Consider the following 22,638-nt stretch of genomic DNA (forward strand, 5'->3'; position numbering starts at 1 on the left):
CATTACTCCGCTGTTCGCTTCTCCCAGTTCTTTCCCTGCCGGTGCCACATTCCAAGCCGTGCACGCGTCTTCACTTTTATTTTCCTCCCACCAGTCGTATCTCGCATTACTCCGCTGTTCGCTTCTCCCAGTTCTTTCGTTGCCGGTGACACACTCCAAGGCGTGCACGCGTCTTTACCTTTATTTTACTCACACCAGTCGTATCTCGCATTACTCCGCTGTTCGCTTCTCCCAGTTCTTTCCCTGCCGGTGCCACATTCCAAGCCGTGCACGCGTCTTTACTTTTATTTTCCTCCCACCAGTCGTATCTCGCATTACTCCGCTGTTCGCTTCTCCCAGTTCTTTCGTTGCCGGTGACACACTCCAAGGCGTGCACGCGTCTTTACCTTTATTTTACTCACACCAGTCGTATCTCGCATTACTCCGCTGTTCGCTTCTCCCACTTCTTTCCCTGCCGGTGCCACATTCCAAGCCGTGCACGCGTCTTCACTTTTATTTTCCTCCCACCAGTCGTATCTCGCATTACTCCGCTGTTCGCTTCTCCCAGTTCTTTCGTTGCCGGTGACACACTCCGAGCCGTGCACGCGTCTTTACCTTTATTTTACTCACACCAGTCGTATCTCGCATTACTCCGCTGTTCGCTTCTCCCAGTTCTTTCCGTGCCCGTGCCACATTCCAAGCCGTGCACGCGTCTTCACTTTTATGTTCCTCCCACCAGTCGTATCTCGCATTACTCCGCTGTTCGCTTCTCCCAGTTCTTTCCCTGCCGGTGCCACTTTCCAAGCCGTGCACGCGTCTTTACTTTTATTTTCCTCCCACCAGTCGTATCTCGCATTACTCCGCTGTTCGCTTCTCCCAGTTCTTTCGTTGCCGGTGACACACTCCGAGCCGTGCACGCGTGTTTACCTTTATTTTACTCACACCAGTCGTATCTCGCATTACTCCGCTGTTCGCTTCTCCCACTTCTTTCCCTGCCGGTGCCACATTCCAAGCCGTGCACGCGTCTTTACTTTTATTTTCCTCCCACCAGTCGTATCTCGCATTACTCCGCTGTTCGCTTCTCCCAGTTCTTTCGTTGCCGGTGACACACTCCGAGCCGTGCACGCGTCTTTACCTTTATTTTACTCACACCAGTCGTATCTCGCATTACTCCGCTGTTCGCTTCTCCCAGTTCTTTCCGTGCCCGTGCCACATTCCAAGCCGTGCACGCGTCTTCACTTTTATGTTCCTCCCACCAGTCGTATCTCGCATTACTCCGCTGTTCGCTTCTCCCAGTTCTTTCCCTGCCGGTGCCACATTCCAAGCCGTGCACGCGTCTTCACTTTTATGTTCCTCCCACCAGTCGTATCTCGCATTACTCCGCTGTTCGCTCCTCCCAGTTCTTTCCCTGCCAGTGCCACACTCCAAGGCGTGCACGCGTCTTTAGCTTTATTTTACTCACACCAGTCGTATCTCGCATTACTCCGTTGTTCGCTTCTCCCAGTTCTTTCCGTGCCCGTGCCACATTCCAAGCCGTGCACGCGTCTTCACTTTTATTTTCCTCCCACCTGTCGTATCTCGCATTACTCCGCTGTTCGCTTCTCCCAGTTCTTTCGTTGCCGGTGACACACTCCGAGCCGTGCACGCGTCTTTACCTTTATTTTACTCACACCAGTCGTATCTCGCAATACTCCGCTGTTCGCTTGTCCCAGTTCTTTCCGTGCCCGTGCCACATTCCAAGCCGTGCACGCGTCTTCACTTTTATTTTCCTCCCACCAGTCGTATCTCGCATTACTCCGCTGTTCGCTTCTCCCAGTTCTTTCGTTGCCGGTGACACACTCCGAGCCGTGCACGCGTCTTTACCTTTATTTTACTCACACCAGTCGTATCTCGCAATACTCCGCTGTTCGCTTCTCCCAGTTCTTTCCGTGCCCGTGCCACATTCCAAGCCGTGCACGCGTCTTCACTTTTATTTTCCTCCCACCAGTCGTATCTCGCATTACTCCGCTGTTCGCTTCTCCCAGTTCTTTCGTTGCCGGTGACACACTCCGAGCCGTGCACGCGTCTTCACTTTTATTTTCCTCCCACCAGTCGTATCTCGCATTACTCCGCTGTTCGCTTCTCCCAGTTCTTTCCCTGCCGGTGCCACACTCCAAGCCGTGCACGCGTCTTTACCTTTATTTTACTCACACCAGTCGTATCTCGCATTACTCCGCTGTTCGCTTCTCCCAGTTCTTTCCGTGCCCGTGCCACATTCCAAGCCGTGCACGCGTCTTCACTTTTATGCTCCTCCCACCAGTCGTATCTCGCATTACTCCGCTGTTCGCTTCTCCCAGTTCTTTCCGTGCCCGTGCCACATTCCAAGCCGCGCACGCGTCTTCACTTTTATGTTCCTCCCACCAGTCGTATCTCGCATTACTCCGCTGTTCGCTTCTCCCAGTTCTTTCCGTGCCCGTGCCACATTCCAAGCCGTGCACGCGTCTTCACTTTTATGTTCCTCCCACCAGTCGTATCTCGCATTACTCCGCTGTTCGCTCCTCCCAGTTCTTTCCCTGCCCATGCCACGCTCTAAGCCGTGCACGCGTCTTCACTTTTATTTTCCTCCTACTAATCGTTTCTCCCATTACTCCGCTGGTCGCTTCTCCCAGTTCTCTCCCTGCCGATGGCACGCTCCAAGCCGTGCTCGCGTCTTCACTTTTATTTTCCTCCTACTAATCGTCTCTCCCATTACTCCGCTGGTTGCTTCTCCCAGTTCTCTCCCTGCCGATGGCACGCTCCAAGCCGTGCTCGCGTCTTCACTTTTATTTTCCTCCTACTAATCGTCTCCCCCATTACTCCGCTGTTCGCTTCTCCCAGTTCTTTCCCTGCCCATGCCACGCTCTAAGCCATGCACGCGTCTTCACTTTTATTTTCCTCCTACTAATCGTCTCCCCCATTACTCCGCTGTTCGCTTCTCCCAGTTCTCTCCCTGCCGATGGCACGCTCCAAGCCGTGCTCGCGTCTTCACTTTTATTTTCCTCCTACTAATCGTCTCCCCCATTACTCCGCTGTTCGCTTCTCCCAGTTCTTTCCCTGCCCATGCCACGCTCTAAGCCATGCACGCGTCTTCACTTTTATTTTCCTCCTACTAATCGTCTCTCCCATTACTCCGCTGGTCGCTTCTCCCAGTTCTCTCCCTGCCGATGGCACGCTCCAAGCCGTGCTCGCGTCTTCACTTTTATTTTCCTCCTACTAATCGTCTCCCCCATTACTCCGCTGTTCGCTTCTCCCAGTTCTTTCCCTGCCCATGCCACGCTCTAAGCCGTGCACGCGTCTTCACTTTTATTTTCCTCCCACTAGTCGTCTCCCCCATTACTCCGCTGTTCGCTTCTCCCAGTTCTTTCCCTGCCCATGCCACGCTCCAAGCCGTGCTCGCGTCTTCACTTTTATTTTCCTCCTACTAATCGTCTCTCCCATTACTCCGCTGGTCGCTTCTCCCAGTTCTCTCCCTGCCGATGGCACGCTCCAAGCCGTGCTCGCGTCTTCACTTTTATTTTCCTCCCACTAGTCGTCTCCCCCATTACTCCGCTGTTCGCTTCTCCCAGTTCTTTCCCTGCCCATGCCACGCTCTAAGCCGTGCACGCGTCTTCACTTTTATTTTCCTCCCACTAGTCGTCTCCCCCATTACTCCGCTGTTCGCTTCTCCCAGTTCTTTCCCTGCCCATGCCACGCTCCAAGCCGTGCACGCGTCTTCACTTGTATTTTCATCCCACCAGTCTTATCTTCCAATACTCCGCTGGTCGCTTCTCCCAGTTCTCTCCCTGCCGATGGCACGCTCCAAGCCGTGCTCGCGTCTTCACTTTTATTTTCCTCCCACTAGTCGTCTCCCCCATTACTCCGCTGTTCGCTTCTCCCAGTTCTTTCCCTGCCCATGCCACGCTCTAAGCCGTGCACGCGTCTTCACTTTTATTTTCCTCCCACTAGTCGTCTCCCCCATTACTCCGCTGTTCGCTTCTCCCAGTTCTTTTCCTGCCCATGCCACGCTCCAAGCCGTGCACGCGTCTTCACTTGTATTTTCATCCCACCAGTCTTATCTTCCAATACTCCGCTGTTCGCTTCTCCCAGTTCTTTCCCTGCCCGTGCCACGCTCCAAGCCGTGCACGCGTCTTCACTTTTATTTTCCGCCCACCAGTCGTATCTCCCATTACTCCGCTGTTCACTTCTCCCAGTTTTTTCCCTGACCGTGCCTCACTCCAGGCCGTTCACGCGTCTTGACTTTTATTTTCCGACCACCAGTCATATCTCCCATTACTCCGCTGTTCGCTTCTCCCAGTTCTTTCCCTGACTGTGACACACTCTAAGCCGTGCACGCGTCTTCACGTTTATTTTCCTAGTCTCTGTCTTGTCTGCTATTCCTGCGCTCTTCGGTCCTCACTCTTTTTCCTTGAATACCCGACTCACCAAACCCATCGCGAGCCGTCTCTAATTGTTTTCCTTCTACCTGTCGTATCTCCTATCACTCCGCTTTTCGGTTATTTTTCCTTCCCTACCCGAGACACACTCCAAGCCGTGCACGCGTCTTCGCTTTTATTTTTTTTCCACCGGTCGTATCTCCCATTACTCCGCTGTTCGGTTCTCTCAGTTCTTTCCCTGTCCGAGACACACTCCCATCCGTGCGCGCGTCTTCACTTCTGTTTTCCTCTCACCAGTCGTATCTCCCATTACTCCGCTGTTCGCTTCTCCCAGTTCTTTCCCTGCCCGTGCCACACTCCTAGCCGTGCACGCGTGTTCACTTTTATTTTCCTCCCACGAGTCGTATCTCTCATTACTCCGCTTTTCGCTTCTTCGAGTTCTTTCCCTGCCTGTGCCGCATTCTAAGCCGTGCTCGCGTCTTCACTTTTATTTTCCTTCCACCAGTCGTGTTTCCCATTACTCCGCTGTTCGCTTCTCCCAGTTCTTTCCCTGCCCGCGACACACACCAAGCCGTGCACGCGTATACACTTTTATTTTCCTCCTCCTTCTCTTGTCTCCTATTCCACCGCTATACCGTTCTCACTCTTTTTACTTGATTGCTTGACTCACCAAACCCCTCGCGCGCCACCTATGATTATTTTCCTTCTACCTGTCGTATCTCCTAGTTGACCGCTCTTCGGTTCTTTTTCCTTCCCTGCCCGTGCCACACTGCAAGCCGTGCTCGCGTCTTTACTTTTAGTTTCCTCCCACTAGTCGTACCTCTGATTTCTCTGCTGTTCGGTTCTACGTGTTCTTTCCCTGCCCGTGACACACTGCAATCCGTGCACGCGTCTTCACTTTTATTTCCTCCTCGTTGTCTCCTATTCCTGCGCTCTTCGGTTCTCACTCTTTTTTTTGAATGCCCGACTCGTCAAACCATCGCGCGCCTTATCTAATATTTACCTTCTACCTGTCGTATCTCTTATTAATCCGCTTTTCGGGTGTTTTTCCTTCCCTGCCCGAGACACACTCACATCCGAGCGCGCGTCTTCACTTTTATTTTCCTCCCACCAATCGTATCTTCCATTTCTCCGCTGTTCGGTTTTCCAAGTTCTTTAGTTATTTTTGAAAACACAAAAAAATATGTGTCCAACACCTTTAGGACCTGTAGCCGTAGGCTTGTTATGGGTCCAAAAATACAATGCTGTAATGCAGACACTTAGTCACATGCACAATAAAAATTTGAAAGAGCGGAGAAAGGAATATATATATAATAAAAATGACAAAATAAAGCATAACAAGGAACAGTCGCTTCAATTCAAAATTACCGTGCATACTAAATTACAATAATAAATCGGGTGCGAACAGCATATAGATGTCCTTTAACATATTGAATGCATGACCTGAAGGAATTTTTTAGGTTTAAGTGCAAAAGTTCGAGCGTATTTTATTTCTTGTGGAAGTCTATTCCATATCTGAGCACGAATGAAAGAGAGCCGTCATTCTCCATATACGGTTTGAGAGGGTTTATCGTCCCAAAGCCACCCAGGCTATGAATGAAATGGCAGCACACAAGCAAACACAGACAGAAAGAAGGGGAAAAGCGCTGAACTAGCAACCAAAATTTTATTAATATGCGTGTCGAAATATATACAGCACAGCACACAAGCATACAAAATAAAAGTATATAAAATTTCACATAAAAGGCGGATAAGAAGCCAGCATTCTTCATCACCGCTTAACTTCGCATGTCCAAGAATTTCATCTCTTTTTATGAAAGAGGAATAGACGGGGTGCTGACGTGTGAACCCCCCGCTTTTCCTATAGCCCTGGCCTCGATAATCTCTCTTTTTATTGTGCACTTGCTTCGTGCCAGGGTTTTGTAGCCGTGAAGGTCGGGTATGAAGGCATGTCTTTGATTGGAACTTTGGCAATGCGTTTCCAGAAATTCTGATGTAGTGGAACTTACATTGTTATTGTGCTCTAGTAACCTTTATTTGACAACGACCGGTCTGGCCGATGTATCTGCTTCCACACGGTAACTTAATGTCATAAACAACACCCTGATCACAATCAACAAAAAGATTCTTATGGTTGATTTTGCATCCAGGACGCGGCTTTTTCATTGGATTTGTCGCTTTACACATTTTACTTAGGCTGGAAACACCACCTTTACATTGGCCTTCTTGGCGACTTTCTTAAGATTGTGCGAGATGTTATGCAGATAAGGGATGACCACAACTTTTTTTCATCTCTTTCTCCCTTTTGTTGATTGGTACCCGTCAGACCTTTAGCCTTTTTTCTTTAGAACACTTTCCGGCAGTGACACTAGCAAATCAATGGGGTATCAAGCGGCGCCAAGACAGGCAGTTTGTTTCATTAGGCTTTCCTCAACTGTGTTAAAATACGACCTGTTCAACGCATTACGAAAGCAAAGCTCTTTAATACCTCTTTTCACTGTTTTCGAGTGTGCCGAATCATACGGAAGAAGTGGATTTTTTCCCCTGGATCATAAATCCAACAGGTATGTTTGTTCGTAAACCAGAGGCTTAAGTCCAAGTAACGAATGCTTTCATTCGGAGGCAGTTCATGGGTCAAAGTTTGGGGGTTTAAACACTCTTCGAATATTCTTCGAATAATGCCGATTGTTTCGTGAAGATGTCGGTCTGTCTTTTCTATCGCTATCATATCTTCTATTTGTCCGCTCTTCGGTTCACGTTTTTCTTCCCTGCCTGTCACAGACAGGAAGCCCATAACATGCTTTCTCTATTTTATTCTTCCCTCTCATATCCTTCATTTCTCCGCTCTTTGGTTCTCGCTCGTTCTTTCTCTCCCTGCCCGAGACAAACACTAAGCCCTGTGCGCTTCACTGTTATTTTCCTCCCGCTTGTCTTAACTCATATTTCTCTGCACTTAGGTTCTCTGTTTCGTTCCCTGCCCGACACACAGGTACACCAAGCCTATCACGCGCCTTCTCTATTTTATTCTTCCCTGTCATATCTTTAATTTTTCTCCGCTCTTCTGCTCTCTCTATCTGCCTGAGACTCACACCAAGTCCGGCGCGCTTCTTCAGTGTTATTTTCCTCCTGCTTGTCTTATCTCCTATTTCTCAGCTCTTAGGTTCTCTGTTTCGATCCCTGCCCGACACACAGGTACACCAAGCCTATCGCGCGCCTTTTCTAAATATTTTACTACTCCCTATCATGTCTTCTATTTCTCTGCTCTACGGTTCACTTTTTTCTTCCCTGCCTGACACCTACAGGAAGCCCATAACGCTCCTTCCCTATTTTATTCTTCCCTGTCATATCTTCCATTTCTCCGTTCTTCGGTTCTCTCTCTCCTTGCCCGAGACACTCACTAAGCCCGGCGCGTTTCTTCACTGTTATTTTCCTCCTGCTTGCATTATTTCTTATTTCTCTGCACTTAGGTTCTCTGTTTCGTTCCCTGCCCGACACACTGGTACACCAAGACGATTGCGCGCCTTTTTTTAATTATTTTCCTACTCCCTATCATATCACCTATTTCTCCGCTCTAGGGTTCAGTTTTTTCTTCCCTGCCTGACACAGACAGGAAGCCCATAACGCGCCTTCTCTCCTTTATTCCCTGTCATATCTTCCATTTCTCCGCTCTTCGATTCTCTCTATCCCTGCCCAAGACATACACTAAGCCCGGCGCGCTTCTTCAGTGTTATATTCCTCCTGCTTGTCTTAACACCTATTTCTCTGCTCTTAGGTTCTTAGTTTCGGTCCCTGCCCGAAACACAGGTACACCAAGCCCATTGGGCGCCTTCTCTAATTATTTTCCTACTCCCTATCATAGCTTCTATTTCTCCGCTCTACGGTTCACTTTTTTCTTCCTGCCTGACACAGACAGGAAGCCCATAACGCGCCTTCTCTATTTTATTCTTCCCTGTCATATCTTCCATTTCTTCGCTCTTCGGTTCTCTCTCTTTGCCCTAGACACGCACTAAGCCTGGCGCGCTTCTTCAGTGTTATTTTCTTCCTGCCTGCCTTAACTCCTATTTCTCTGCTCTTAGGTTCTCTGTTTCATTCCCTGCCCAACACACAGGTACACCAAGGCCATTGCGCGCCTTCTCTAATTATTTTCCTACTCCCTATCACATCTTCTATTTCAGCGCTCTTCGGTTCTCGCTCTCTTTTTCTCTCTGCCCGATAGACACTCTAAGGCCAGTGCACCTGTTCTCTCTTATTTTCCTCCTCCGCGTCTTTTTTCCTATTGCTCCGTTCGGCAGTTCTCTTTTTTGTTCCCTTGCGGACAGACACCAAGCCCATCGCTTGCCTTCTCTAATTATCTTTTTCCTCGCTCTCATATCTTCAATTTCTCCACTCTTCAATTCTCTCCATCTCCCCTGCCCGAGACACACACCAAGCCCATCAAGCACCTTTAATTATTTTGCTCTTCCCTGTCGTATCTACTATTTCCACACTTCGGTTCTCTCTGTCCCCCCCTCCCCCCTCCCCTGCCTGACAAGCACTTCAAGCTCAGCGCGCCTTCACCTATATTCGTGTGCACTGTCGGTTCTCCTATTACTTCGCTGATCTGTTCTCTCTCTCGACCCCTCCCTGCTCGACACAGATTCTGGCCCGAGCGCTCTCCTTCACCTATTTTCCTCCGCACTCTCTGGTTGCCTATTTCTCTGCTTTTCGGTTTTCTCTTTCGCTCCCTCCCCAACACAGAGTACAACCCCTGCGCGCGCCGTCTATTTTTGTCCGCAATGTCAGATCTCATAATCCTCCGCTGTTCGGTTCTCTGTTTTCCTTCCTGCCGACACATAGTCTAAAGCGAACGCGTGTCTTCTCCTATTTTCTTCGTCACTGTCGGATCTATTTCTCCACGGTTCGCATCTTGTTCTCCTTCTCTGCCTACCCAACACACATTCCAAGCCCAGTGCACGCCGTCTCCTAGTTTCCTTCTCACTGCCGAATCTCCTATTTCTGTGCTCTTCGTTTCTCTCTCTGTCTCTCTGTCTTTACCTCCCTGCCTGGTACACAGTCGAAGCCAAGCCTGCGCCCTTTTTCTATTTTCCTCCTCACTCTCTGCTCTGTTTCTGAGCTGTTTGACTCTCTGTCTCCTGCGTTTGCTGCGCAACACATTCTCCAAGCACAGCGTGCCATGTCGTATTGTGCTCCTCACTCTCGGATCTTCCATTTCTCTGCTCTTCGGTTCTCCCTCCCTCCGCCTTCCAGTAAACCAAGCGCAGGTCCAGCGAGGAAAAGAATTCTGTGCCTGGCAGACAGACGGGACATTGTATTTTTGGGTGAGCAGATACACATCTTTTCGGGTAATCTTCATGCGAGGGCAGTCAACACAAAACGAATGTATGCGTCCTTGTTCCCCACGAGAACAATGGGGGAGGCCCATGCGCTGTGGAAAGGCTGGGTGACACCGCGGTGGAACATGCCATCCACTCCACTGTAATCACCAGTGGTCGGCACGCGACACGTGCACTGGCGCAAAGGGGCATACCTGCCGGTGCCGATGCAATGAGTGACGACGGGTGCGCGCGGCAGAGATGTGCCCTGGAAGTTGAAGGATGAACAGAAACGCTGAACGAATTCGACGCGCTGATTGTAGCGCGGGCGAAAGGCTGACATCACCAATGCGGGAAAAACCAGAAAAGGATTGGGGGCTTGGCGTAGCAGCAGGTGAATCGATGACAACTCTCTTGGCAGACGTGGGATCGTCAGACAGTGTATCTGAGAAAGTGAGCAAGTGTTTCGGCGTGTCTGAGACGTCCACAGCCGAGAAGCGTTGAGAGGGTTAGAAAAACGGTTTGAGACGTAAATTCCGCTGCAGCCGTCGCATATGGTCAGAAGGTCAAAAGTAACGAGGGGGCAGTGGGGGCGGGCAGCGGCATCAGTTGGATTGAAGAGAACTGTTGAATCAGGGAAGAAGGCGCACGAGAGGGGAACCAGGGCTGTAGAGAAGGCAGGGGTGTCAGCATCTTCAGCGACCAGAATTTTACAGACACGGAGTTAGGTATCGCATGAGGCGGCGGTTCTAAGCGGAGACAGTTCAATGCTGGCAAGGGCACAGTCGATAATCGCATTATGAATGGTGAGATAGCCCAGCATGATATCATGACAACCGCAGGATAGCACGAGCAACTCGCCAAACTTGGACATGTACAAAATTCCCGGTATAACAAAGAGAGCTGTGCACGTCGCCTGAGGTTAGATGCGATGGGAACTGGCAGTGTCGAGGCAAAGGTTCGAAACAGGAGTCGCCACTCAACGTAGTCGGCGGCAAAGGGCGGCGCTATTAAGAGACAGCAACGCCCATGTCCACAAGGGCGACAACGGCGATGCCATAGACAAACACTTCGACAACATCATCATCATCATCATCATCATCATCATCATCATCATCATCATCATCATCATCAGCCTGACTACGCCCACTGCAGGGCAAAGAATTCTCCCTTGTCTCTCCAATCAACCCTGTCCTTTGGCAGCTGCGGCCACCATATCCCCAAAACTTAATCTCATCCGGTCACCTAACTTTCTGCCGCCCCCCTCCCCCGCTTCGCTTGCCTTCTCTTGGAATCAACTCCGTTACCCTTAAGGACCAGCGGTTATCTACCCTTCGAATTACATGCCCTGCCCAGGCCCATTTCTTCCTCTTGATTTCTACTAGGATGTCGTTAACCCGCGTTTATTCCCTCAGTCACACTGCCCGCTTCCAGTCTCTTAATGTTACACCAATCATTTTTCTTTCCATAGCTCGCTGCGTTGTCCTTAAGCTGAACCCTTTTCGTTAGCCAGCATGCTTCGCCCCGTACGTGAGTACTGGTATGATACAGCTGTTTTATACTTTTCTCTTGAGGGATATTGGTAAACTGCCATTCATGATCTGACAGAACCTGCCGATATGCGCTCCGACTGCATTCTTATTCTTCTAGGGATTTCCCTCCCATGTTTCGAATCAGCGGTCACTACCTGGCCCATGTAGACGTATTCCCTTACCAATTCCGCCATCTCGTTACCAATTGTGAATTGCTGTTCCCTTCCTAGACTGTTCAACATTACTTTGGTTTTCTGCATGCTAATTTTTAGACCCACCGTTCTGTTCTGCTTGCCGTTTATCGCCTGAGTGTCTTAGCAAGACAATATCATCAGCGAATCGCAGATTGCTTAGGTACTCTGCATTAACTGTTATCTTCAACTGTTCTCAATTCAGGCTACGGAATGCCTGCTGTAAACAAGCGGTGAACAGCATTGGGGAGATCGTGTCTCCCTGCCTCACATCCTTCTTTATTGCAATTTTATAGCTGACTTTATAGAGAATGACGGTAGCTGTGCAGTCGTCATAGATACCTTCCAGTATTTTCATATAATACTCTTCTACACCCTGATTTCATAATGGCTGTATGACTACTGAGGTTTCAAGTTGAATGCTTTCTCTTAAGCAATGAAGGCTATATTTAGGTTTTGGTTATATTCTGCGCATTTCTCTATCACCTTATTGATAGTGTGAATTTGGTGTATTGTGGAGTATCGTTTACGAAAGCCTGCCTGATTATTTTATGTTTTCAAGTCTTGGACAACATAGGCACGGGAAGGCGGAGGACTTGGACAGTTCGAGAGAAGCGCAATTCTTGCCGCCGCAACTGCTTATGTCGTTTTCCTCCGGGCAGGCAGGAGAGCGGCGGCGCATGGGAGAGAGAGAGATCGATGACGGTGAGAAGGCGACCGGCGTGCAGAGTAGGAAGAACGGTCTAGTTGGGAGGAGTCCGCAGAGGAGCGCAGGAAATAGATGGCGAAGGAGGCGTGTGGTCGTAGCGAAACGGGCGTGCACCGTCCCGGAAACTCGGCACGTGTTGGAGACGAAGCCGTGCAACGTTACCTGGAAAGCCACAGGCGTAACAGATGGGGCGGTTATCTGGGGTGCGCCATGGGTTCATGGCGGCAAGACGTATGGGTGGGATACGTAGGCTTCGGGGCGCTGTGGTCTGGCGGCAACATAGACTTAGGTGAGTGGGGCAGTCACAGTCAGAAGCCGAGGGCTGGAGGGAAAAGCGTTCGCGACTTGCTCTTGGAAGGCGCGTCAAAACGTGGGATCGGGGGTAGGCGCAGGGTCTCCAGACAATGGCAGAAGTGACAGTTGTCGGGCGACCTGTTCCAGTGTAAAGGCCTTGATCTCGGCAAGCAATGATCTAGGGTCAGGCGCGAGACCGCGAACCGCCGGCGCAGGAAGCTACTCGTCGTGCACGCTGGAACGGCGAGTAGAAGCCCTGTGCTTCTTCAGGACGTCATAGCTTTGGTAAAGTTTGATAACGTCGACGACTCCTTGCGGATTAACGGAGGGCAGCATCAACGCGTCGTCAGAGATAGCATTCAGGATGTTTTTAATTTTATCGGTATCAGACATCGTTGGGTTGATGCGCTTGCACAGGTCGACAATATCTTCGGTGTAGTTCGCGGAAGTTTCGTTTGGGTGTTGAGTGCGGATGTGGATTCGTTGCTCGGCGCACACTTTGTGCACAGTGGGGCTGCCGAGTATCCATAAGGAACTGGCCTTGAAGCAAGACCACGTAGGCAGTCTACCTCGTAATACAAATTAGCCACGTTGGATAGGTAGAATATCACGTTATCGAGTTTCATGGCATCGTCCCACTTGTTGGCGCTGACACGCTCGTACGACAACCAGTCGTCGACATTGTCTCCGCCGCTGAAGACGCCGAGGTCGCGCGGACAGAGCCCGCCGGAACAGACGATGGTAGGCGAGAGATGGGGGCTGTCTGGCTGGTGACTTGGGGCATATCGGACGTCGGAGCTATGGTGCGGCTATGGAGCTCAAGGATGAGAGGGGGAAGGTACAGTAGCCTCCAGCAAAATGTAAGGGGGATTGTGGCTCAGCTGAAGCTGGGTCACTTGCGACGTCCGAAAACGGTCCTGGCCAAGCGTTCGGCCAGCAAACGAGCTTCAGGCCTCTGGGTCGCCTTCTTTCACCACCAAAACTGAGGGTGGTTGCCATGCTACCCAACAAATATAATTTTTTTTCTTCAAGAGTGGTGTCATACCTTAAGGACCTCGTGTCGAGAAAACGGCGTCGCCGTCGGCGTCGTTGATCGTTTGCGAAAAATCCACGACAAATCCCTAGAGTACCAATCTAGGAGGCAGATGGGCCACCTAAGACACGTACCCTCGAGGCGTCATCACAATCGGCCTGCCGGATTGTGAGCAAAATGCGCACAGGGGCAGGTGGCAGTTAAATTAATGATTGGTGGCTAGAGGTTTGTCGGGAAGAGCAAGATGGGTCGCAAAATACCCCCACCTCTTCTGCTTTCTAAAACCCATTTATCTCCTGTATTCTTTTTTTTCTCGTTTTCTTTCCTCGTATTTTCTTCCTTCCTACAGATCCCCGCACCTTCCCTCTTCCTGGACACCTGCGAGTACGTCTGAAGCTCTTGGGAACGCTGGATCCAACCATGTTTCTCTTTCTCGTTCTTAATTATTAATCCTTTTCGGGCCTGTCTGCCCTAAAAACCACCTTTTTCCCGGCCGTCATTTGTGTCTTTCTTTTTCTCCTTTTAATTCGTTTTTCTTAAATTCTCTCTTGGGCGTCGGCCCCCTTTATTTTCAATTGGTTTTGCCTGCGATAACCTCTGGTTCGGTGTGGGCTTCCTGTCACATTTATTTTTAGACTTCTCTGCATTTCTTCAGAGTTTTACAATAAAGGGGGCAGCGCCTGTCATCTCAGGCACTGTCGCATTTGTTAACTGCTGCACCAGTGCGCCAAGAATGGTACGAGGACTACCAGGGATTTTTGAATGTTAGGGAATGAGCCATTCTGCATATATGGGCATTAACCCATTGAAGCTATCGTCTCATATCTTTAAGGCGGAGATTAAGTGTCCCGTCTAATATTTTCCCCCTTGCGGTTGGATCTACTGTTTCTTCGATCTTCGGTTCTCTCTGTCCTACCCTGCACGACACACATTCCAAGCCCAGTGCACGTCTTTTTGCCCTTCGGGGTCGGATTTATATTTCTGCGCTCTTCGGTTCCCTCTTTCCTTGCGCGACACGCACTACAAGCCCGGCGTGTACCTTGGCTTTTTATTTTCCTCCTCCCTCTCTTATCTGCGCTTTCCGATACTGCACACGGTGGCCTACTTACCGGCGGCTCCAGCGGTGGCGGTGGTGCACCGCTTGTCCCACTAGCTTTCGACAACTAAGCTGCTTCATGCTGGTTCTTTCCACGCACTCGCTGCTGCTTGAGGGGACGCAGCTTCGCATCCAGCGACATTTGCCGCGCATAGCATGCAACTCGGCAGCGGCCGCCGACGGTCCGGGCGTGATTGCCGCGTAATGGCAAAGGCGCGACTCAGGAGCGGACACAGACAAGACTGTTGACAGATGAAGGGCAAAAAACCCCCGTCTGTATTTTCTCTTTCCTTACACGCTTTCAACGTGCGCCGCCTTATCTCTGTTGCGCATGAGGGTGCGCGCACAAGTGAGAATGACACCACATCCCCCCCTTTTTTTCACAAAAGCAATAGCAAAAAAGCACTACAAAGAACAACAGATGAAAAACAACAGATGAAAAGCAATTCAAATCATACACCGCAAATGCCAAGGTAGTGCAGCCCAACTAGTCTGGCATGTTCGACAGATACACCAGCACGTGTAGAGAAGGTTTGGTCGCGGGTTAAGTGATTCCATGCGTTGCAGCTTCTTTACTTTGCGGCCATAATGGGTGACATGAGCCCCAGACGTTCTACTATTGTCTGGTGTAGTTGGAGCAGCAGTAGAAGGGGAGGGTGGAGAAGTGGGGAATGAACGTTCCGTCCCGGAAGTTTCCCCTAACACTCTGCTTACTCCCCGGGGCTCTACAGCTACACCGTGCCTGGAAACTGGATTTCACCCGAGGGGTCGTAGCTGTCCTCTGGTTTTCACCTATACAGGATCAATGCACGCCGGTTCCTCTAGTTGCAGTACCGCGTCTCTCCTGACGACGTAGGACAGCGGCCGAGAAGCCCCTCTCAAAACAGTAGCACTGGCCCGACTATGTTTGACCCGCACCTGATTTCCGGCTTGAAAACTGTTCAAGCTATCTAGCTACTTTTCTCTGGCTGGCTCGGCTCTCCTGACAAAGACTTTTAGGTTTCTCAGTTTTAAAGGTTTCAACCGGCTGGGATGTAGCGGTAATGTTGAGCTCAAACGTCTGTTCATGAGTAGTTCGGCAGGGTTTGTGTCCAATGTGCCTGGAGTGTTCCTGTATGCCAAGAGCGCCAAGTGTGGATCTACTGACTTTTCTAGCAATCTTTTGATGGTTTGAACTGTGCGCTCCGCTGCATCCTTAGATTGCGTATACCTGCGGCTTGACGTAACGTGTGTAAACCCGCACGCCTTTGCAAATTCCTTGAACTCTTGTGACGAAAACTGGCTGCCATTATCAGTCGGCGATGTTTCCGGTATGCCATGCCTGGCAAAAAAGCTTTTCAGCTGTGTTATAACAGTAGTAGGATTCGACCACTGGGGGGGGGGGGGGGGGGGTAATAAAGAAACCTCCGGAAAGCGCGAAAAGTAGTCCACAACCGCAAGATAATGCCTCTGGATTAAATAAAGCAGGTCCGCTCCTAATTTCTGCCAGGGGAAAGAAGGATACTTCGACGGCATCACTGGTTCTGCCCTTTATACTCCCAGTGTGGCGCACTCTAAGTAGCTATTCACCGCCGAAACCAACTCTGAACTGATCCCCGGCCACTAGACAGGTTCGCGAGCTCGAGCGCGACATCTTACGATCCCTTGATGGCCTTCATGCAACGCTGCCAGTACTTAAGTGCCGAAGAAGTCATTTTTGTTAAATTGCTATAGAGAGGGGTGTTCAAATATTTCGGAAGAATATATTTTAATATCGCACAACCGTAGTTTGTTCTGCATCTGGGTATTGCAAACATTCCATGGTCTCTAGTTGCATAGGGTGTAGCATATGGCACAGCAGGAGCAACGCGGCTCAAAAAACGGTCATTTCGTGCCGTGATTTTTTTTATAAAAGCAGGCAAACCTGTAGTCAAATAGCTTATTAACCGGAATGATTTTATACCTTTGTCTTATGGGGCGAGTCGGGGCGTCAAACGAAGCATTTGTAATGATCCGTAACATTTTTTTTCTGTAGTGTAAAAAGTTTTTGTATATTTGGCACAGTAGAATTTCCCCATACCAAGTAACAATAACCTATATATGAGAAGAAAAATCGTAATAAAGGTCGAGCTTCGTTTTCACGGGCAAAATATGTTTATTACGAGCGATGGTACCTATGAATTTAGACAGGGTGATGCATATCTTGCTAATGTGGGTATTCCATGGCATTGTGGGAGTAAAATATATGCCAAGGGAGGTGAATGCCTCGACGTATTGTAGTTCTGTGCCGCTGAAAAGGATTGGTGGAGGATTCGTGACTACCTTGCCCTTGGAATGAAATATTATTGCCTTTGTTTTCTCTCGGCTTACTAATAATGAATTCAATGAAGACCATTCCCTCAAGGAAGATAAATCAACCGAGCAAGCACTATTATGAATTAAGGATAAAGAATTTGAAAATATTGAGCAACGAATACACAAAATCGGGTTATTTTTAGATCTGAGAAATGCTTTTGATTCTATAGATCACAAAATTTTGCTCATAAAATTAGACAGCCATGGTATACGTGGAGTGGCTTGTGAGCTAATACGTAGTTACCTAGGTGGTAGAAGCCAATTTGTGAAATCGAAAATGTGTCCTTTGATGCAATGCAGCTACAGAAAGGTGTCCCGCAAGGTTCAAAGCTACCGTATTTACACGATTGTAAGTCGACCCTTTTTTTGAAATTTAAAATTCCGAAGTGGGGGGTCGACTTACAATCGAAACGAAACCTTGAACTGCCAATAAAAGCAAAAAAAACATTCTATCAGGGACGCTACTGCGATGTTAGAAGTTTTTGTTTGCTCTACGACTCCAAGCGTAGCATTCAGGTATTCCGCGGGCTTTTTGGCCAGGATTTTTCAGTTTTTATTTTTACTGCGCACACCGTTACCCACCGCGATGGTTCAGTGCTACTGAACAGGATACCCAGGCTAGAACCCGACCGCGGCGGCAGCGTTTCGATGGAAGCGAAACGCAAAGGCGCCCGTGTGCTGTGCGATGTCAGTACAGCAGGTTAAAGATCCCCAGGTGGTCGAAATTATTCGGGAGCCCTTCACTACGGCACCTCGTTCTTCCTTTCTTTTTTCACTCCCTCCTTTATCTCTTCCCTCACGACTGGGTTTCCGCCGATATTTGAGACAAACACTGCGCCACTTCCTTTCCCCCAAAACCAATTTCATTTCATTTCACTCGCGGGAAGGGCCGCTGTCCCGCTGTTCCAATCGCGGAGTCTGCGCCAGCGCCCGGAAGTGTCGCTAGCTGATGGAAGAGCCGCTATTTCAGTTGGTTGCGCAATTCGTAACAGCGGCGCTTCTGGGGAATGCCGATGTTTGCTGGAAGAGCCGACACCCGGACACCGACCACTCTTTGGTGGTGCTTGGAGTTGGTGCTTTTGACTCGACTGCCGGCCGCGTGCTTCGCCATGAGCTCTCCAGGTTCGAAAAGCATTCGGCGCTCATTCACTGCAGCGTTCAAGAGGGAGGCCATCATTTACGCCGAAGAAACCAACAACTGCGCGGCGGGCCGCAAGTTCGACGTTTGTGAACGGTTGGTGCGGGAGTGGCGGAAACAGCGAGACAAAATTTTCGATTACGACTCCAAGCGAAGAGGTTTCCGCGGGCCGAAGTCGGGACGCTTTCTGGAGCTGGAGGTCAAGCTTGCAGCGTATGTCACCGAAATACGTGATTGGTCCCTTCCAGTGACATGCAAAATGATCACGCAACAAGCCCGGGTCTTTGCTGCGGAAGCTGGAATACTCCGAACAGACTTCAAAGCCAGCAGGGCTTGGGCTTCGAAATTTATGAAGAGGGCTGGCTTCTTTCTTCGTCGGCGTACTAGTGTATGCCAGAAGCTGCCTGCTGCTTACGAGGAGAAAGTTCTCGCCTTCAATAGGCACTACCTCAAGCTCCGCGACTCGAGGCGATACCTGCTCGGCCTAATCGGCAATGCGGACCAGACTCCCGTCTACTTCGACATGACGAGCAACACAACAGTGAGCGTGAGGGGAGCTCGCGAGGTTAAGCTTCTCACGACAGGAAACGAGAAACTTCGGTTCTCTGTTATGCTATCATTCTTGGCAGATGGCACAAAGCTCCGACCGTACATCGTCTTCAAAAGAAAAACTATGCCAAAGGAAATGTTCCCGAAAGGTGTGATTGTGCGAGTGAACGAAAAAGGCTTTATGACGGACGACTTAGTTATTGATTGGTACCGTCGGGTGTGGCTTTTGAGGTCAGGGGCATCCCTCAAAAATCGGAATCCGAACCTCCTCGTACTGGACTCATTTCGCGGCCACCTTACCGCGAAAGTGAAGGCAGAGCTCCGAAAAGAAGATACAGATATGCTGGTGATTCCCGGCGGTCTGACGGGGCAGCTGCAGCCGCTAGACGTTGGCATTAACAAGCCATTCAAGGACTTTCTCCGGCGTGAGTACAACGAGTGGCTGGCGGCAGAAGGGCGGGAACTTACGCCAACGGGGCACGTGAAGAGAGCCTCCCTGGCGGCTGTGTGCAGGTGGGTGATTTCCGCTTGGGCGGCCGTTTCACGCGATGTCGTGGTGCGGTCATTTAGGAAGTGCGGGCTTTCCATGGAGGACGATGTGCTGTGGGATCGCAGCGGCGACGACGACGACAGCAGTACCACTGAAGATGACCCAAGTGAGGATGAATAGCCCATCTATGCAATAAATTTTCGTTTTTGAAGCGCTCCACCGGTGTTTTTTTTTCGAACATGCGATTGAGGGGGTCGACTTGCATTCGCGTCAACTTTTTTTTTCGGACGCGATTTGGGGGGGGGGGGGGTCGACTTACATTCGAGTCTACTTACAATCGTGTAAATACGGTATGCCCTTTGCTTTTCTTGTTTTTACGACAATGATATTGTAAACATACAAGGCGCTCAAAAAGTAATAATGTATGCAGACGACACCAACATATTATTGCGAAAGCAATACTGCTCGAGGCTTCTGCTCTTGGCCGTCGTCCCGGAGAATCCACCATTGACCTTTAGCGTGACCTATGTGTGACGTCATAACAGCTGTGGAAAAGCGGGGCCCCAACTCGGCTCGTCGCGATCGTCCCAGCGAATCCTCCACGCGCCGCTGCCGTGGGGGAGGCGCTCGCTCTACGTGACGTCATGCCAGCTGTGGAAAAGCGGCCCCCCCAACTCGGCTCGTCGCAGTCGTCCCAGCGAATCCTCCACGGTATGTCGGATGATGTGCATAAGGTGAAGCTGCAACGATGTGCTGCAGCTAAGAAGCGGCGGCATGCGGAAGAAACCGATGAAGAGCGGGAACAACGTTTAGCTAAACGGCGTGCATATTGTAGTCGTTATGGGGAGCGCGAAAGAGACGCAACAGCGACAGAACGAAGCGAGGAAGAGACAACGCGCTCAAGAGACGCCAGAAGAACGCGCCGCAAGACTCGAGAAGTGTCGTAACCAAGATGCGGCTAGAAGTCGTGCCACGTCCCGTAGTGACTCTTCAACTGCGGAAGAGACCGCTTTGAATTCTCGAGAGCGTCGGAATGAGACGCAGCGTAGACGACGTGCCAAGGAAACGAAGCTTTCGCAATTCAACTAGGGTTAACCAGAGCTAAACCACAGCCAATTTTATTTTGCTTCTCATGACATGAATATACTAGAGTCTAGCGTAATTAACTGCTTAAATTTGTTATCGGAGTGGTTAGCAGAAAACATGTTGCAGGTAAGTACAGATAAGACTACATAAATATTTTTAAGCCAATTAATAAAACAGTTGAAAAATAAATCCATATCATCTACAATGGCTCTGCGATTAAACGAGTAAGGGAACAGGAGTTTCTGTGCGTCTGGTTTCAGGAAGAACTAGTTTGGAATAAGCACATTTCTTATCTCTGTAGCGAAATTTCTAGGAATATAGGTATCATTACAGAATAGCACATCTAATTCCACTGTAGATAAAAAAACAGCTGTAAAACGCCTTTGTTTTCCCGAAACTTTGTTACAGGTCATTGGCATGGGGCACAACAAGCAAATCCAATTACAGTAAGTTATTAATCTTGCAAAAACGCGTTCTGCGCATGTTCTCAAATTATCAAGGCCCTAAGGAAAATTGAGAACAGGTCCGCTTTTTCGGCAATATTCTATGTTACGCGCCGAGGAGATTTACTACATGAAATTTCTTCAAGTCATACACAAAGAAAAAACATACGTATAGCAGGATTATAGAAATGGTGGTCGGTATAATTTCAGACACGCCAAATGACTCACACCTAAAATAAGAACGAATCATAGAAAACAGCTGTCTGGTTTCCAATCAGTAGATATACTTAATTGCCAGAGATTATTAACTATGCCTGTTCTAAGCAGTTGTTAAAAAAACACTTTAAAGAAATATTGCTGAATGGAAATGTATGCTTCCATGATTAGAATCATATTTTTTTTATCTCGATGTAATTATGTAATTCATTTGATGCAATCGCTCTCGTTGGACTAGACCTTCCACCTTCTTGTGAGGTTTATTGCTTAGTGCTTCATCTCCTTTGTTTCATTTCGCTTTACAGACTGACAATTATTTTCTTTGATTTCTTTTAGCACAGGTATGCTAACTGCTTTTCTTATACTAAGAGCACACATTTACAAATTTAACGGTATCCGCTTATTCTGTATAATATTTCTGCTTTGTATAGATGATTACTCATTATGTGAGAGTGCTACCTGAGTGTATTTTTTGTACAAATTGTTGTTTAACTTTGAATGTAATCATTTTCTGTTTGCTGTCGAATTTGTACACGAGGGGGCTGGGACCTTCGTCAGGCACTCAAATCCGTTTGGTGCCAGCCTCTCCTCGTGCCGAATTGTAAAGAAAAAATCCTGAAATCCTGAAATTTTATTTAAATTAAAAAAAAACGCCCAATAATAACCCCAACACCGGGTGTCAACCATGCCGAAAACCACGCTGCAAGGTTTGCAGTCACATGCAGACAACATTGCGAAAGGCATCTTCTCTGCCTTTACCTTGATGATCAAAGAAACTTTAAATTGCGACAGTGCAAATGTGGTTTACACCATGCTTCACTGCAGTGTGTGCGGCATGGAATACATTGGCGAGACAAAAACACCGTTCAGGTTGCGATTCAACAACCACAAGGCCCACATTCACGCACTGCCAAGCCTGCCCTTTTCTAAGCAGCTATGTCTACATGCATTCGAGAGCATCCGGGTCGCCCTCCTACAGTACGGCTTGCAAACAAGCCGCCAAAGAGAAGAACGAAGGCCATATTTCATATGCAAATTTCGGTCATTAACCCGAAGCATTAATGAGAACTTGGTCAATTTTGCCCTTCACAAACACCTATCGAACTGAAAGAGGCAGAAGGAGCTCCCATTTCTTCATTCTTCATTTATCCTGCTCACCATGCGCCTCGCCCCCCCTCTTCCTGCTTTCTCTCTGCTGGTTCACTGTCCTAGCCCCCTTCTCGGAATTGTTGTCCGCGCTGGGACGCACGGCGTAGGCGGCCCACTCATGAACGGCTAGTAGTTGCTCTCTGCAGCGCCACGCTGTAGTTTCCGCACGGCATCTGGACGACCGCTTTTCCGCCGCCGTTGTACCGGTCACTAGATGCTCTTGAACTCGTGAACGTGAACGTGTTTTTGTGTCCCCTACTCCGTCCCTCGTCCGTTTTTTGCGCTTCCTTCTTCACAACAGGATGCTCTTGAGCAGTGCGAAGTGACGCGGTCTTGAGAGCTTACAGTAAATTAAATTCCAAAGGTCGAGTGGACAGCTGGACGAGTCGGTAGATGATTGTAGAAAGAAAACCAGCGCAAAGGACGGGGAGACAGAACAGGAACACAGGACGACCACCGTCGTCCTGTGTTCCTGTTCTGTCTCCCCGTCCTTTGCGCTGGTTTTCTTTCTACATTCCAACGGTCCCCAACACCTGCACCGCTGGGGAGCGGGTCATGCTATGTGTGCGGTTGTGTTCTGTTTCAGTTTTATTCTTTCCTTGTGTTCTTATTCTTGTTCTTGTTTATTATTTTTTATTTTTTTCTCGCCTTGTGTACGAACTTCTCGCTCCCCCCCCCCCCCCCCCCCCCCCCCCC

The sequence above is a fragment of the Amblyomma americanum genome, chromosome 1 (genome assembly GCF_052857255.1).
Source record: "Amblyomma americanum isolate KBUSLIRL-KWMA chromosome 1, ASM5285725v1, whole genome shotgun sequence".
Classification (NCBI taxonomy): domain Eukaryota; kingdom Metazoa; phylum Arthropoda; class Arachnida; order Ixodida; family Ixodidae; genus Amblyomma; species Amblyomma americanum.